Raw genomic sequence first — 17,363 nt, 5'->3', positions numbered from 1 at the left:
AAAAGAGCGAGAGAAAAGGCAACTGAGAGAGGCAAAGAAAAAACCGAATGTGCCTGAGGATGAGGAAAAAAAGAAAGTAGAGGCCGAGTTGAGTGAAAAAGAAAATTCGAGTGGAAAAAAACTTAGTGAGGCCGAAAGCTTGAAAGTGAACAAAAAGAGCTTCTATGCAAGTGTGCGTGAGGTAGGTAGGGCTTTGAATGCACAAAGTCTTCTCATAGTACTTCTGTACAGGGAAGCTGATTATTCTTCTTTTTACACACTAGGCATAACCGATTCTCTTCCTAGTGCAATCTACTCTCTTTTGCAGGAATTCAAGGATGTGTTTCCGGAGGAACTACCAAAAGGATTACCTCCAATTCGAGGTATCGAACATCAAATCGACTTTGTTCCTGGAGCAATTCTCCCAAATCGACCAGCCTATAGAGCAAATCCGGAGGAAACAAAGAAAATCCAAAGGCAAGTCGATTCCCTCCTTGAAAAGGACCAGGTACGTGAATCTCTTAGTCCTTGTGCAGTTCCAGTCATTTTAGTGCCTAAGAAAGAAGGGACTTGGAGAATGTGTACAGATTGTCGTGCAATTAATAAAATTACTGTTAAGTATCGTCATCCTATTCCTAGGTTAGATGATATGTTAGAAGAATTGCATGGGGCAATCATTTTCACTAAAATTGACTTAAGATCTGGTTATCATCAAATAAGGATAAAGGAAGGAGACGAATGGAAAACTGCTTTCAAAACAAAATATGGTCTTTATGAGTGGCTTGTGATGCCTTTCGGCTTAACAAACGCTCCAAGTACTTTCATGAGGTTAATGAACCATGTTTTAAGGCATTTTCTTGGGAAGTTTGTTGTTGTTTATTTTGATGATATATTGATCTTTAGCAAGTCTTTAGATGAACATGTTGAGCATTTGCGACTTGTTTTAAGTGCCTTGCGTGAAAATAGGTTGTTTGCTAACATGGAAAAATGTGTCTTCTGCACTCCTGAAGTTAATTTCCTTGGATATATTGTTGGTGCAAATGGCATACGTGTTGATCCCGCCAAGGTAAAAGCCATCTTAGAGTGGCCGACTCCAACCAATGTGTCTCAAGTAAGGTCTTTTCATGGTCTTGCAAGTTTCTATAGGAGATTTGTTAAAGACTTTAGTACTATTGCAGCACCTTTGAATGAGACAATTAAAAAGAATGTGGGGTTTCAATGGGGAAAAGAGCAAGAAGAGTCATTTAATAAGCTTAAGGATTTGTTAACTTCAGCACCTATTCTTGCTTTGCCTAATTTTGATGTGACGTTTGAAGTTGAATGTGATGCTAGTGGGATCGGCATAGGGGCTGTCTTACATCAAAATCATAGACCCTTGGCATATTTCAGTGAAAAGTTGAGTGGGGGAGCTCTTAATTACCCTACTTATGATAAAGAATTGTATGCTGTTGTGCGTGCTCTTGAAGTGTGGCAGCATTATCTTATGCCTAAGGAATTTGTGATACATACTGATCATGAATCAATTAAATTCCTTAAGGGTCAGGGAAAGTTGCATAAAAGACATGCGAAGTGGATTGCATTTATTGATTCCTTTCCGTACATCATTAAGTATAAGAAGGGGAAAGATAATGTCGTTGCGGATGCATTGTCTAGGAGGTATACTTTGATCACTAACATGAGCACTAAGCTACTTGGTTTTGAGCACATTAAAAACATGTATGCACATGATGACGATTTTTCTAATGTGTTTCAAGCTTGTGAACAGGCTGCATTTCAAAAGTACTATAGGCATGAAGGTTTCTTGTTCAAAGAAAATCGCCTATGTATTCCCAATTGTTCGCTTAGGGAATTACTTGTTAGAGAACCTCATGGTGGAGGGTTGATGGGACATTTCGGTATTGATAAAACTCTTGACATTTTGCATGAACATTTTTATTGGCCTAAAATGAGGTGTGACATTGCTAACATTTGTGATAAGTGTTTAAAGTGTAAGCAGGCAAAGTCAAGGAGTAACCCTCATGGATTGTATACTCCTCTACCCGTACCTCATGCTCCTTGGACAGACTTATCCATGGATTTTGTGCTTGGTTTACCAAGATCTTCTAGAGGTATGGATAGTATCTTTGTTGTCGTGGATAGATTTTCTAAAATGGCTCATTTTATCCCTTGTAGGAAAACAAATGATGCGCGCCATATTGCTGATTTATTCTTCAAGGATGTGGTTAGATTGCATGGAGTACCGCGTACTATTGTCAGTGATAGGGATGTGAAATTCTTAAGCTATTTCTGGAAATCACTTTGGGGAAAGTTGGGAACTAAGTTGTTGTTTTCTACTTCTAGTCATCCCCAAACGGATGGTCAGACTGAGGTAACCAATCGAACCCTTGGTGCTTTACTTCGAGCCATTGTTCAAAAGAACTTGAAGAAGTGGGAAGAATGTTTGCCTATCGCTGAGTTTGCATATAACCGAACCACTCATTCTACTACTAATCATTCTCCTTTTGAAATTGTTTATGGGTTTCAGCCGCTAACCCCTCTCGATTTATCACCTATTCCTGTTGATGAAGTGTTTAAGCGCAGATGGTGTTAAAAAGGCAGAGGTTGTTCGGACCTTGCATGAGAAAGTTCGAGCTCAAATTGAGAAGAAAAATACGCAATATGCACAACATCCAAGGGTAGAAAACATGTTGTATTCGAACCCGGTGATTGGGTCTGGGTGCACATGCGGAAAGAAAGGTTTCCTGCTTCTCGACGGACCAAGTTACATCCAAGAGGAGATGGACCTTTTCGTGTACTAGAGAGGATCAACGACAATGCCTACAAATTGGAACTTCCAAGTGAGTATGGCATAAGCGCATCTTTTAATGTGTCTGACCTATCCCCTTTTGACTTTGATACAGACTTTGAAGATTCGAGGACGAATCCTTTCGAAGAGGGAGGGAATGATGCGGATACGGGCGCACAACAACTCCAACCTTGGGTCAAGGACCCTTTGATCAACATTGGTGGTCCGATGACAAGATCAAGAACCAAGAAGGTGAAGGAAGCTTTACGAGCCTTGATCATTCACCATACAAGCAAGGAGCAAGCTAGGTTTGAAGATTCGATAGACCATGAAGTTACTTTGTTCACTTGTACGTTTGAAGCGAAGGAATGATCTCATACTTGTTAGCTTAGTTGGTAGTTGTTTCAAGACTGTCTAGTTTAGTAGTTGTTAGGCGTTTAGTATATTATTACTTATTGGGCCTTATCGGAAAGCCTTAAAGAGCTGGCTCTTTAAGCTCTTTGTGCGGACCGAATTTCTTCCAGGTTTATGTGGGCCGGATTTTGCCCTAGTTTTAGCCTATAAAAAGGCACCTCTTGTAAGAGTAAAGGAGAGATTACAACCAGAAATCGTGAGGAATTTTCCTTCCAGTTCTTAACCGAACTTACTCTTGAATTCTTGAGTTCATAGCTTAGGATTCAAATCAGACTTTATCGATTAGCTTGTTCCCTAATCGTGGTGTCGCTTCATCCATCCTTATTTGCTTAAGGTTGCTGATTACCTTTGTGTGTCAGAGGTCTTGAGTTCATGAGAACAATCGAGTTCAATTTATGTTGGGGGAAAAGATCCAACTCTGATAATTACAAGGTTGGGAGGTTCTAGGAGGGTCTTCCCCTAGGGTTGCCTATATCATAGTGAATGCACATTTTTTGAAGCAAGTTTGATCCGAGAGTACATTAATCATGGAAAATTAAGAATGATTAATAGTAGACTAAGAAAAGTTAATTGAGAGATTAGATGTGAGTGACTTAAATTTCGCTTTATTGCGTTCGCGTCGAACGTTTCTCGAAAGTCGCGCTGGTACGACTAAGTGGAGACTTAAGGATTTAATACTAGACTAGTAAGGGTGAGTAATTACAGTGTTAGAGGAATTACCTTGGAAGATTAGTGTATAAGTGTAACAAATAAGAGAGGAAGTGGTGGTACACAACCCTATTTTGCTACTATTAAGAGTTGACTTTTTGCAACTTTAAGTTTGCTTGTCCAACACCTTTTCTTCATTCTTTCTTCCCAAGAATCAAACCACAAACACACACACACACACACACACACACTCTCTCTCTCTTATTTTTGGCCAGCCCTAGAAGCTCCAAAGGGAAGAAGAAAACTTCATTTTCTAGCTCCAAGTTTGCTTGCTTTTCATCATCCAACTCACAAACCACTTGGAATTTCACCCTAGCTTGAAGAAAGATGCACTCTTGTGGAGTTTTTTAGTGAGATTTTGGAGGAAACTCTCACTTTCATCTAAGTTTTAGTTGGTTGGAAGGTAACCATTCAACCCTCCTTTAATCTTTCAATTTATACAAAGATTGATGGTTAAATTTCATGGGTTTGAAACCCTAATCAAATTTATAGGCTAGCGGACTTGAGGGAACATTTATCTTGCTTTATATTCTAGGCTAGCAGCCTTGAGATGACCTATGAGGTAGCTGACTTGAGGATATTGCTTGATTGTTGTTGTTTATGTGAATTATAGCTTGATATTGGTTGGTTAGTGGCAAGAAAATTGGAAGAAACCGTGAGAGGGTGCTGGCCAAATTTGCTATTCTTGTTGTCCTATTTTGAATTCAAATTTTGTTGCTTATTTGGCTGCTAAACTAATTGATATATGTTCTATTATGTGTGTAGAAAGTGTCTTTCAAAAATCATTTCAAATGATTACATAAAACTTGAGTTTTGGAAAAGTTCGAAATCTGGATATTCGCTAGCAGGGTAGCCAACCAGTGGTCCTTTGTCTGAACATAACTCTTTGTACAAAAGTCAAAATTGAGTGCCGTTTGTGGCATTCAAAACTAGAAATTCAGAACTTTCAAATGGTATAAGAATCCCCTGCTAGTACGTTTTGAGTAAACCGTAGAGAATCGGCAAATTAGACCGTCCTGTTATACTTGTCTGTCCGAGAGAAACTGGGAAGCTGCATCTTGTGGCACGATTTTGTCTCACTTGTAAAAAGATTTTGAAAATGATGTCTTCTGATGAAATGTAGAATTTTGAACCTAGTTTCTAACGCCAAAAACCATTCTCAATTTGAGCTTGTGTAGAGTTAGATATGGTCTGATTTCAAAACTGTGTTTAAGCTGGAAACTGAAAAATCTTCTGAACAGGTTGCTAAAAGCGGTCAACTTCAAACTGCTATATCTTGTTACTCAAAACTCCAAATTTAGTTCCGCTTGTGGTGTTCGAAACTTGGTTTGGAAATCTTTTTGTGTTATAAATTTCAAAGGCTGATTCACTTTCTGTGATTTTTTCCAAATTTCCAAACATTGCTGAAAAACCGAAACTGGTTCTGTCCTGTCTTCTGGAAACTACAACTTTGAATTGAAATTTGAATACTTCCAGGTTGGAATCTTGAAAAAGTGTCTTCTGTGAAGTTTGGCACTTTCAATATAGTTTCCAACGGGTATAAAGTTTTCCATTTTTGGACTTACGGAACTCGAGATACGATTTTTCAAAGTAGTGTCACACTAATCTGGAAATTTTCTGTTTTCAAACAAATATTTCTTTTAAGTACTTTCCGTCCTTTTTTGAAATTGTTGGACTATTTTAGGTGTAATTTCATGGTGAAATACAAGGTTCCTTTAGAACTTTAAACTTGCATTTCAAATCTTGGTTTTCGAAGATTAAACCTCTCTTAATGCATTTTCTTGGTTGTTCCATTTTCTTGGTTAATGGCACCTTATTTTATACTAGAAAAATGACCTTCAAACCCTAGTTTTGCCTCGATTTTCGTGAGTTTAAACTCAAAAAAAGGGAGCGTTTTAGCTAGAGGAGTTCTTGGTGAATTGCACTAATTTTATACTTGAACCTCGGACCCTTAGCCTTGACTTTTACCATGAAAATAAGTGGAGTTTTAGATGACTTTTATCTCCATTAGTTTGGAAAATGTGAACGTCTACCTTTTTCTCAATTTTCATGCCGAAAGTGAATATTGTACTTTCTTCTGGAATTGTGATTTACTTACCACGACTTGAATAAAAAACCACTTTTGAGTTCTCTTTGAGCCTTATTTCAACGTTTTAATGAGAAAAAACTCCTTTAACTTAATTCGAACTTGTGACCTTGCACATTCATTTGTGAATCTCAATTTTCGAGGGATTATAACTCTTCTAAGACATTGTCTTAAATTTTAAATGTGTATTTTCTTCCTTGAAAGATAAGTGGTTGTGAGTATATGTGAGTGATGGTTAATCACTATTTCTTCAGGTGCTCAAGAGGATTTTGAAGGGAATCTCGGAGCAGACAACTAAAGACTTTATTTGCTCACTTACTTTTGATTTGGTGAGTGTCAAATGCATGAATTGTTGCTAAATACTTGAATTGTTCCTTATTAATTGAGTATTTTGGAATTGTCGAGACGAGTGTGTACTTTTATCGCACTCGTTCTCTTTTACGTGAATTAATAATTGAATTGTGTGAAGTGAATTGTTACAATTGTTGCAATTGTAATAGTACATCAGGGGATGCCCAAAACTCATTAGCTAACCTTGTGACTCGAGCCGGCATGGGTTTGGTCGAGAAACTTGGTGAACCATGAGAAAATCGTAAAGTTTGATCTTTTGAGAGATCTCGCTTGGCATACTCGAATAGTATCACCTTTTATAGTTGAAGTGCGGGCCCGAAACAGGGGATGTAATGGTGAACGGAATTGTGAAGTAAGTGGAGTTCTACGAACTTAATACCTACCCGGTTGACGGAGTGTCATCACGTGGAGGTTTTGGATCGAGTTTTGGCAAAGAAAGTGGAAATCAGCTCCTAAGAACTCCCGTATCTTTATTAATTGTGCTTTATTATTATTGTAAATTACCTGAACTTTCTAGCCTTATTTTTTGTACAAGTGTTTTTGTTACTTGAATTATGTGTTTGCATGCTTTTCTTGGCCTCACTGAGCATTAGCTCACCCCATTAATTTGTTTTCCTTAACAGGAGCTCAAATGGAAAGATTTTTGGAGAAACCGACTTGATTACCTTTTGATTAGAATTTTGGATATAATTGATTAGTCAACTTTAGATGGCTGCAATTTTGGGAAATTTTGATGTACCTTTTGAACTTGTGATGTAAGATTTGAATGTTTATTTAAGGAAACAACTTTCTTTATATTGATGTTTACCATTAGTTGGTTACCTTTAAGTTTAAATTTGATTGTATTGAGTCCTAACGAGAGCTAGGCAGGCATCCTAGGGAGAAGTGGGGGTATCACAGTAAGCCTTTCCCATATCTAGTTTAAGAATTAAATTAGGGGTGATGAGCCACCTATCTAGATCAAAAACCATTTCCTAACCAAGGAGGATATTCTCGACAATTCTCCGTGTCGAATCAAATCCCGTCTGCCAAGGGGAAATATGCGAAGATAGCAACTTATTCAATCTGTTTGTCAAAATCCTTGAGATGATTTTAGAGGAGACATTGCATAGATTAATAGGATGAAAATCCCCTCACTCGGCCGTTCCTTGAACTTTTGGTAGCAGTATGAGCACAGTAGACCAACCCTTAGGCTGTTGGAGCCTCATAAAAAAAATTGTGAATGGCATCGAGTAGGTCAAATCGAATAACTTCCCAACAATGTTGCTAAAAGCCCATCCTAAAACCATCTGGGCTCGGGGCACTATCTATACTCATAGGAAAAATAATAGACTTGAGGTCTTCGAGTGATGGTAGAGCTTGCATCATCTCATTATCGGCATCAGTGACCCAGGGAATCTCGAAAGGTAGATGTAATAGACCTCTAACGCCCTCTGAGGAAAAGAGATTCGAATAAAACTCAACATCTGAGGTCTTAATGCTATCCCCTGTCTCCAGCCAAACACCTGAGTCATCCTTGATACGCACTATGAAGTTGCTATTCCTTTGTTGATTAACCAGCACTTGAAACTATGCAGTATTAGCGTCCCCCTTCGACAACTATTTGACTCCTACTTTCTGTTTCCAATACACACATTCTAAAGCCAGTTGTTATGTGAAAATGGCCCGTGTTTCCTACAACTGAGACTTAGATAGCTCGTCACGATGCAAATCATAATCAACTTCTCATTGACAATATTCTTCTTTAGCAGCTTTCACCGAAGTAAAAGCATTCCCAAATGTATCTTTGCTCCACCCTAATAAGCGTTTACGTACACGCTTCAACTTCAAGGAAAATCCCCTATACCCAATCTTGCCTTCGGATGGCACCACTCTTCAGCTACTACATCTAGGAGAGTGGAATTATTTCGCCAAAAAAATTGTAAATCAAAATGTACCACCTGTTCGGGCACCTGAGTCATGCTTAACAAGCAATAATGAGTGAACCGAGCGACCTCGCAGCGGATGTGAAACTCTAGTAATTGGATAGATCTTCATCCACCTGGCATTAACCAAAGCTCTATCAAGACCGTGCCAGACTATGCCACTAGTCCACATAAAGGGGTAACCATCGAAGTCTCCGCAGAGAGTCCGCAATTAAACATTGCATCATTGAATTCCTCCATATTGGTGACATTAGTTGGAGAGCCCCCCACACACTCATTTTTCATTGAAATGATGTTAAAATCCCCTGCTGCTAGCCACGGATGGCTCAAGACAGCATTAACTGTTTCAAAACCTTGCAAAAGTGCACGCCTACCTATCATTGTGCATTTAGCATACACACTAGAAAAAGCAAAAAATGGCCCAGACTCAAACGTAACCACAGCATGTACTAGCTGTTTCACATATTCTTGAGAATCTAACTACATGCCATTGGACCAAAAAAACCATATTTTACTATGAATGAAAGACGCCGAATAGTCAAATCTTAACATTTGACGGACTTTGGCTCTAATAGAACTAGCAAACGGACAGAATGATCACGACATAACTTCTATAAATATCTTAAAGAATCAACACACGATGCCCCCCCTTATATTCCAAACAATGATGTTAATGGGATCTATCATGAGACCAGAGGGAGTACTTAAAAGACTCTTGCACTAGAGATTTTGGCAGACGTCTGGGCCTCCTTCATTGCTGACTCTACTCGCCGACGAGAAGATGGTTCAGCAGCGCTACATCTTTCTCATCAAGAACACCAGAAGATGGACAAACATCCCTAAATAGGTCTGACTTGTTTGCTTTAGAAGCAAGAATATTGTGGAACTCCTTCAAATGTTGAACCAATTCCTCCATAAAGTTTAGGTTCTTGACTGAGCTCCTACGTAATAGCTGAGGCCTGTCTGTGCCTCGAAGCGATGATGCTGCAAAAACTGTCCTCCTAGGCACTCTAGTATAAGCAACCAAACCAGCCTCCGATGATAGCCCAGCTAAAATAGCAAAAGAGCTGGAAATAGTCAACTACTTATCACCATCAGATTTTGAATCAGAGTTAGCAACCCCCACCTGAGATTGTGGAGCCACGAAACCAAATGGAGAGACCACTGCTATCCCAGTAACATATGGTTGTCCCCCTATAGCACCATGCCCAGAGGAAGGGATGCTTGATGTTGTGGCCAATAGAGGCAGCTCCTTTCTAGATGGAGCGCCTGTGGAAAGTGCGGCGAGAGCAATGATGGGCTGAACACCTGCAGCTAGGTGCTCAACATCTGTCTATACGCCTGAAACTATAGCGGGAGAAGGTAAAAGCTCCCCACCAGTTTTAATGGCTACCTGTGTATCTAGAGCCTGAACCACAGCCAAATCTTGACTAACTAAAGGAGCAGAAGTTTTGTCACCCAAGTCATGTTTAATATTATCTATCACCACCGTTTTTCCCTTATCTAAATTCATCTTCGACATATAGGCAACTTGGGCATTGGAAGTACGAGCTTGATTTGCAAGTTTCGTAGGCTTAGTCGATGGGTTCTTCTTGAAACACTCTCTCTCCACATGACTAATCCTTTTGCAGAACTGGCAAAATGGTAGCCAATTCTCGAGCTCCACCTGCTGCCAGAAGCCATAGTCCTCGTCGCTAATTGAAATTTGTTTGATAGGCGCTACCAAAACATCCACCTCCACTAAAACTCTTACTACTGAGAGGTAGCGTAAGTCACCAGTTGCGGCATCTATTCTCAATAACCTACCTAAAGTTGTTGCTAGCTTCGATATTTGGCTCTTTGTAAAAAAAGGCAAGGGAAGCTCAGGGAAAGTAACCCACAATAGAACAACCGCTAGCTTTTGATTAGCCCTAAAATGTAGAGACCATTTAGAGTAACAGAACCCTGGATGAACCATGTGCGACGTACGAAGAGCCATGTATAATCATCTTCAAGATTCCGTCGAAAAAGGACTTGGTTTGAGTCTAACAAGCCCACTGGACATTCTCCCTTCGGACCTAATGAAATCACAAACTTTCGAATTACTTCCATCGGAGGATGGCTATAAGCAAAACGGCCGACTAGTGCATTGCGAAAAGGTTCCGCTAGAAGCATCATCTCCTAGCGGGATAAACGTTATGCTGGTTCTCCACGAAAAGTGGAAACAACCATAGGGCTAGAAGAGTCCTCTACCAATGGCACCCCAGAAACCACTACTGTGAAGCTTCTAGTCGGCAAACGACCATTTACCAAGAAATCAAGCAGCCAAAAGGCTGAAAAAACCAATAATACTTCTCAGGTAAAACATTGTGACTCCATTTTTGAGACTTCAATTCACAGCTGGATATTGCACTTCAACCCTCGAGAGTTAATTGGAGGAGCACAAGATATCTTAGTGATTAGAAACAAAAAAAGAGACAAAGAGATGGCACCAACCATAGTTGCCATGTGTCACTCATCCAATAGGGCTTTGACCAAGACTTTTCTTTCTTTACCTTTTTTTCCATTATTTCTTCCTTATTTCTTGTCTTGGCCAAACATTTGAAGAAAAAAAGAAAAGGAATTGTTTGATTTCCAAGTGTCAACGATCCAAGCTCTCTTGACCAAGACTAGTTAGTATTTATCTTTCCTTTATTACAAAAAGCCTTCATTTCTTCTTCTTGTCGCCGAGAGACCACTATTATGTGGTGGAGAGCAATCAAAATATCGTCTGTTATGCCTCTACCTGGAATAAATCCCGTCTGCTAGTCCAATATCAACTTTGGAAGCAAAAAATTGATACAGTTTGTCAAAATTTTAGAAATTAGTTTCGAGCTCAAAATACAAAGACTTATCGGTCTATATTCCTTCCATTACAAAGCACGGAAATATGCTTATCATGCCAATATTTGATATTCTCCTTATAAATTTTGGTATTTTCATAAGCATGTAGTTGGTGTTCCTCCAATTCACTTAACTCAAATAATATTCTTCCACCTGTAAGATTAAAATCCATGTTAATTGCTTTAATAGTTGATTCGATCTTGATTTTCCAAGCTCCCGCTCTCAAAGAAATGAATTGCACAGGCAGCAGAAGGATCCATCTTGATCAGGTTATGGGTACAAAGGATGGACTCTAAACCAATAAAGGATGCCTCAATATTGTTTAGAATGGTATAAAGGCGCTACAATTCAACGCGGTCTTGAATTGATAAGCCAAAACTTGAACAAAAGAGATACGACTCACTTTGTATCAAGGACACTCCCAAAGGAACAAGAAAGATATGAATCTCTCAAATTTTATCTCTCATATTTGTCTTCCTCCTTAAACATATAAAGTAAGGCTTATATATAGCCTTTACAAAGACTCAAAAAACTAACTCAACTAGAATTTCACTTAACTAAACTTATCCCTAATTCGGCTTAAGGCTCAACTATGGTCAACATGACCTAACATTTTATTCTTCTAAAAATAATGACTCAACTACTTTAAACCAACACTAATCAACCAACCAATATTGCTTGAAGCAATTTAACAATTGGCTGGCACAATGAGTAACAAATAACAAATAACTAATAAACAGGACATAAGACGTGGGCACGTCTTATAAGGATGACTCTTCTGCCCTACAAAATTTGCACCCCTTCAAAATGTAAACTTCATAAAGTGATTCGTATCAGAGATGCTCTCCAATTCCAACTTCCAGAACCATTTTTGAACATTATCTTGGAGGAAATGAGGGAATGCATGGCACATCATGGCATTCGAGGTCGCATACGGTCCGAATGCTGAGAAGAAATCATGGACATGGTCTTCAAGATTCCCTTTTCGATCATAAATGGGACATTGGGGAGCTTAAAGGTTCTTGAGGCAAGGTTCTCATATAATCTCCGTAAAGAGCAAAGTCGTACCTTGACCCTTCACCGTATCCTTCTTCTTGAACGGGTTCTTAAGAAGCACTCTCAAAATTGAGGACACTTTAGAATACGCCTTGTTTTTCAATTTAGACAGGTTCTTCTTCTTTTTCCTCTTAGGATGACAATTGCCTGAGTCATCCTTGGAAGAGGATGAAGAGGACTTTTTAGGCTGTCTCTGAGAAGATTCAGCCATATCCTTACCTTTTATATGCCTAATAATTTCTTCAAAAATACCTGGATTGGAGGTCACAAATTCGGCCACCCGATGGCCTCCCCTTGAGGCTGTGAGTTCTTCGGGATCTCCTGATCCCTTGGATTAGCCGTACAACCCCCGAAAGTTTGGGGATTCTAATTTTCTCAATTAGAGCAGTCTTACCCATGACAGAGGAGCCGTTGCATTTTTACTTTGGATTCCCATAGAGGACGCCAATTGTAGAATCATGATTGAAGTTCCCGAGATCCTTGGAGGTCAGCAAACTCTAATATGACTCTCTTGCACGATATCCAAAATAGAGTTGGGGCTAGGCCCTCAGTTCGACTCTGATGTTTAAGTTAGCAAAGGTTAATGATTCGGTAATAAAGTGCAAAGCAAGAGTGCTAAGGAGCAGTTACCTTTGGGGTTGAAGAAAAGGGGTATTTATAGCAGAACCTAGGAGACATTCTCGGAGTTCAGGCCTCATTAATAGGACAGGTGCAGCGGTAGGTTGACTCTAGGCCAACTATTGCAGGAGAATAGGCCTGCAATAGCCTATAAGGTTTCATGTCAATCACTTCTTGTTGCGAAGATACTCGGTTGCCAAGACCTCAGCTAAAAGATCACTCCTTGGATTCAGGAAATGTACGGGAAAAAGGGATCATTTCAAGAGATGATCTTAGGTACTACAACAGTAGATTATTTCAACAATTAAATAGTGGCTAGTTATCTAATCCTACAAAATAATCATCTTGACAACAAGCAAAGAATATATAAATACTTATAAATAAATGAAATAATAAAATAAATTAGATCTCACTGTATTATTGAACCAAAACTTCAACTATCCTTTAACTAGAGAGAGAGTTCAACCACCTCCTCGTAGTAAATTCACAACCACAACAAATGCTAGGGTTTATTCAAGAGAAAAGAAAAAGGAAAGGGTTGTCCAATGAAGAAACAAAACATAGGAGAAAATTCATTTGTAATTGCCCATTCTTAGAGTCATGACCAATACCTCTTATACTAATACCTACGTTATTCCTATTACTAAAAGGATAAGAACCCTTTTTGGATTGTGATTCTAATAAGTATAGTACTAATAAAAAAGGGAAACCAAATGTTCTGTCCCTAAAATAACTAATCAACTGAGTTTATCTCTATCAAGAAACAAAGATTCAGTTCGAATTGATTAGTAGAAATATCAAACTGGACCCATTTCAAATCCTGCAACATTCGAACTTCTCAGTAGATTAAGATGTGATCATGTCTTATAGAATATAGTCTTCTAGAAATTTCTCATTTAAAGCACTTTTTACTCTCTTTTCACTACAAATTCCTAGAAAAAACACCAAAAACCAAATATAAGTAAAATCTAGCAATTACACCATATTTTAGGGAAATAAAGGGGAAAATATTCGCAAATTTAGTGCACAATTAACCATCTAACACTAGCTAAAAAAGTCTTACTACGATCAATTACTTATTCACATAAAGCTGTTGAGCTTATCTGGTTCAATGTTATTAATTCTTTGAAGAATTATGAAACTATTTGATTAATGTTAAAATTCTACATCTATAAATACCTCTGGTCAGTCACAGTACAACTTCTATAACTACTAGCACACTTTCCTTTCTCTACTGGATTAGTTATAGTTTTGCTTCTGCTGCTCCTCTTAATCTTGAAGAAGAATCCTACTAAACCCCGAACTCTAAACCCTAAACGAATGAATTTCTTTCAAAAATAGTGGAAGACATATAGACACTATCTACATCATTAAGATCGTGATCTGAAGTAGGATCCAGAATGGAGATCTCTATCAAATTGTTTGTAGAATCACATCTTGAAAAACTCGTATTTGGCTCATTGAGTCGTACTTGAAATCGTAGAATCGCTGTGAAATCGTAGATTCTATGACTCAGGATCATTCACAAATTTGGCTTGTAGTTGTGTCAACTCTTGAAGCAAACGCCAATTAGGCATTGTTTGAAAGAATTTTTTTTGCGTGTTTTTTGTTTGAGAATTAATTAAGTCATACAAAGAAATATACCATAAATATTTAAATCTCTTGCTTACCCTATCTTGTCTCAATCTCGAAGCTCTTTGGTTTAGGTTTTATATTAATCCCTTTTTTTCTTTACTTTTTTGTGTGCAATAGGTTTTGTTTCAATATTATGTGATAGAAACAATACAACATTCATATATTTTTCCTCTTTTTTCTTTCTTTTCCATTAATTCCATATCAATATCGATCCTGGGAGCTGAAAGCTAATCTTTCTAGTTGCTTGGCTAACCTTTGGCGTCACATCTATAAATCTAATAGTTCATTATTGCGTTTGTTCTTACTTTAAACTTTATTATCACTCTATTGAATTGGAAAATAATAGTAATCATAATTATTCAATAAGAATGAGAATATTAAGGCTGATAGTTACATTATTCAGCAAAGGGTTATAGTTAGTTTATCTTTATCATTCTGGCAAAAAATCTCATTCCATTTATTGTTAGGTTACTGATAGTTTGCTGGAGCTAGTAAATACTAGTATGTCGTATCGTGGCAAGGGCTTCAATATCTCATGTTAAGTAAATTAATAGTGCAGGTCCAGTAGCTTCAAAAATCTCTTCAGCTTGGTAAATAAATTGAATAAACTTACAATAGAAGATGCGAATGGAGCCCTTATAGTTGGTCAAAATCTCTATTGAGATGGACTAGTTAATGGCATCCTCGAGCTTTATTCACACTTCCTATTCTATTCCAAGCCTGGGTCGAAATATGGTTTTCAAATTAAGTTTCCTTTTCTGCTTAGGAGGTAGAATTCTAAACTTGTGTGTGGATCTATGGGCCAAGGGACAGTCTCAGGTAGACAGTTTCTATAGGGCATAGGCCTCTCAAAAGGTAACGAAGACGTGCAAAGCTAAATACTCCAGGGTGACCGATAGCGAAGTCGTACCATGAGGGAAGGGTGAAAAGATCCCCCATTGGGAAGTGAAATACAACATGAAACCGTAATCTCCCAAGCAGTGGGAGGAGCTCAAGGCTCTTTGACCATGTGCGTATTGAAGAATAAGCAACCGACTCATAGGCAGTGGTTTAGTTAAGGGAACCCACCAGAGCCGTAGCGAAAGCGTGTCTTCATAAGGCAGTTGTCACTGCTTATAGACCAGAACCTGGGTAATCTAACCACAACCAAGATGAAGCTCAGGCGAAACTAGGTGGAGGTCTGAACCGACCGATGTTGCTTCACACATAGTTCCTCAAACAACATTTTCTAAAGCCAACCCAAATTGGTCTTGTAAAAGATCCACCATTTTAGTTCAATCAAATGATCGATGGTTGCCAATATATCTAGTGGTAACCAAAATGGGTTGTTCTAATGCGTATCAAGATTCAGTCTTTGGTTCATATTTCATCAACCAATCCATCCTAATTCATATTTTGTTGAAAGAGTTTTTTTTTGTAATTCCTTACATAAGGATTTAGAAAATACCAGATCTCTGCATATATAAGCAAATTGTTGATAAAACTCTAAAATGGCATTTTGAATGAGTTTCGATATTTTGGGTGTATTTGTATTTATAGAAATTTTAATTTTTGTACTTATCTTAATTGTTGGTTTAGTTTATGCATGGCGAAACGGGAAATTGGAATGGTCTTAGCTCCTGAATATTCAGACAATACAAAGAAAAAAGGAAAAAATAAAAATAAAATTGAGACTGTTATGAATTCCATTGAACTTCTGATGATGGAAGAAATGGATCGGAAAAGTGGGGATTCTAGTTGTAAGATATCTAAAGAAACCGCCGCTGGAATTGAGATCTTATTCAAAGAGAAAGATCTCAAATATTTGGAGTTTCTTTTTATATATTATATGGATGATTCGACCTGAAAGGACCATGATTGGGAATTTGTTGATCGTCTTTCTTTGAGGAATAGGTGAAATACAATCAACTTGATTTCATCCAAGTTATACGTTTTGTCACCACTTTGTGAAAATCATTAGGTATGAATATGTTAGATACCTGATATGAATCCTAAGAGCTATTCGTGTGCTAGTTCAAAATCCAACAATGGTTTCAAGTCATTTTTGAACTTGGAAGGAGTTGCATTACTCGTTGTCAAGTAAAATGCAAAAAAAAATAGCTTTGGCACTAAACTATAGAAGCAAACCACCTGCGGTTACCGGACAGATTTGTTTCATCTGCCAGTCCAATTCTCTGCCAACAAACCATGGATGTAACTGCCGACAAATCGGCTGCGGTTATGTGTCAAAGTGATTTTTTCAATTTTAACAATTTTTGTAGTTTTTAAGCTATTTTCTATTTCTAGATGTTTCTTTGGTTCTTGTAAGCTATGAAAGCACATTTAGCGTATCTAGACATAAATATTAGTATTATCAAGGTTTAGAAAATTGTATCTTGTAAGGAAACTTATGTTTTTCCAAATAGGCTTAGGGTTTTGAGTCTTGTAAGGCTATAAATAGCCAAGCTTATGATGTTTTAAGTTAAGTAAGACAATTATGAATGAAAATTGAGAGTTTCATCTCTTTCTTGTTCCTTAGGAATGTCCTTGATACAAAGTGAGTTGTATCTCGTTTGTTCAAGTTTGGCTTATCAATTCAATACCATGTTGAATTGTGGCACTTTTTACCAACCTTAATTCACCTTGAGCAGTCCCTAATCGAATTAGGTTCCATCCCTTATACCATGGTTCATTAACCACATGATTAATTGGTTGACGTTCTTTTATATCCATAATCTGATCAAGATAGATCCTTCCGCTGCTTGTGCAATTCGCTTTTCAAGATCAGGAGCTTGGGAAATCGAGTTCGCATCAGTTGGCATTAGAGTTTCGACTCTTGATCCAGGTTAATATCCTTCTTTTCTTATTTTCCTCTTTATTCTTCTACTAAACCCTACCCAATTCAAAAAAAAAGTTCCACCTTTAGGATTTGAGTCTCCATAGTTCTTATGTGTCATTTGTTTCT

The sequence above is a fragment of the Coffea eugenioides genome, chromosome 7 (assembly GCF_003713205.1).
Source record: "Coffea eugenioides isolate CCC68of chromosome 7, Ceug_1.0, whole genome shotgun sequence".
Classification (NCBI taxonomy): Eukaryota; Viridiplantae; Streptophyta; class Magnoliopsida; order Gentianales; family Rubiaceae; genus Coffea; species Coffea eugenioides.
Note: the sequence above shows the minus strand (reverse complement) of the source record.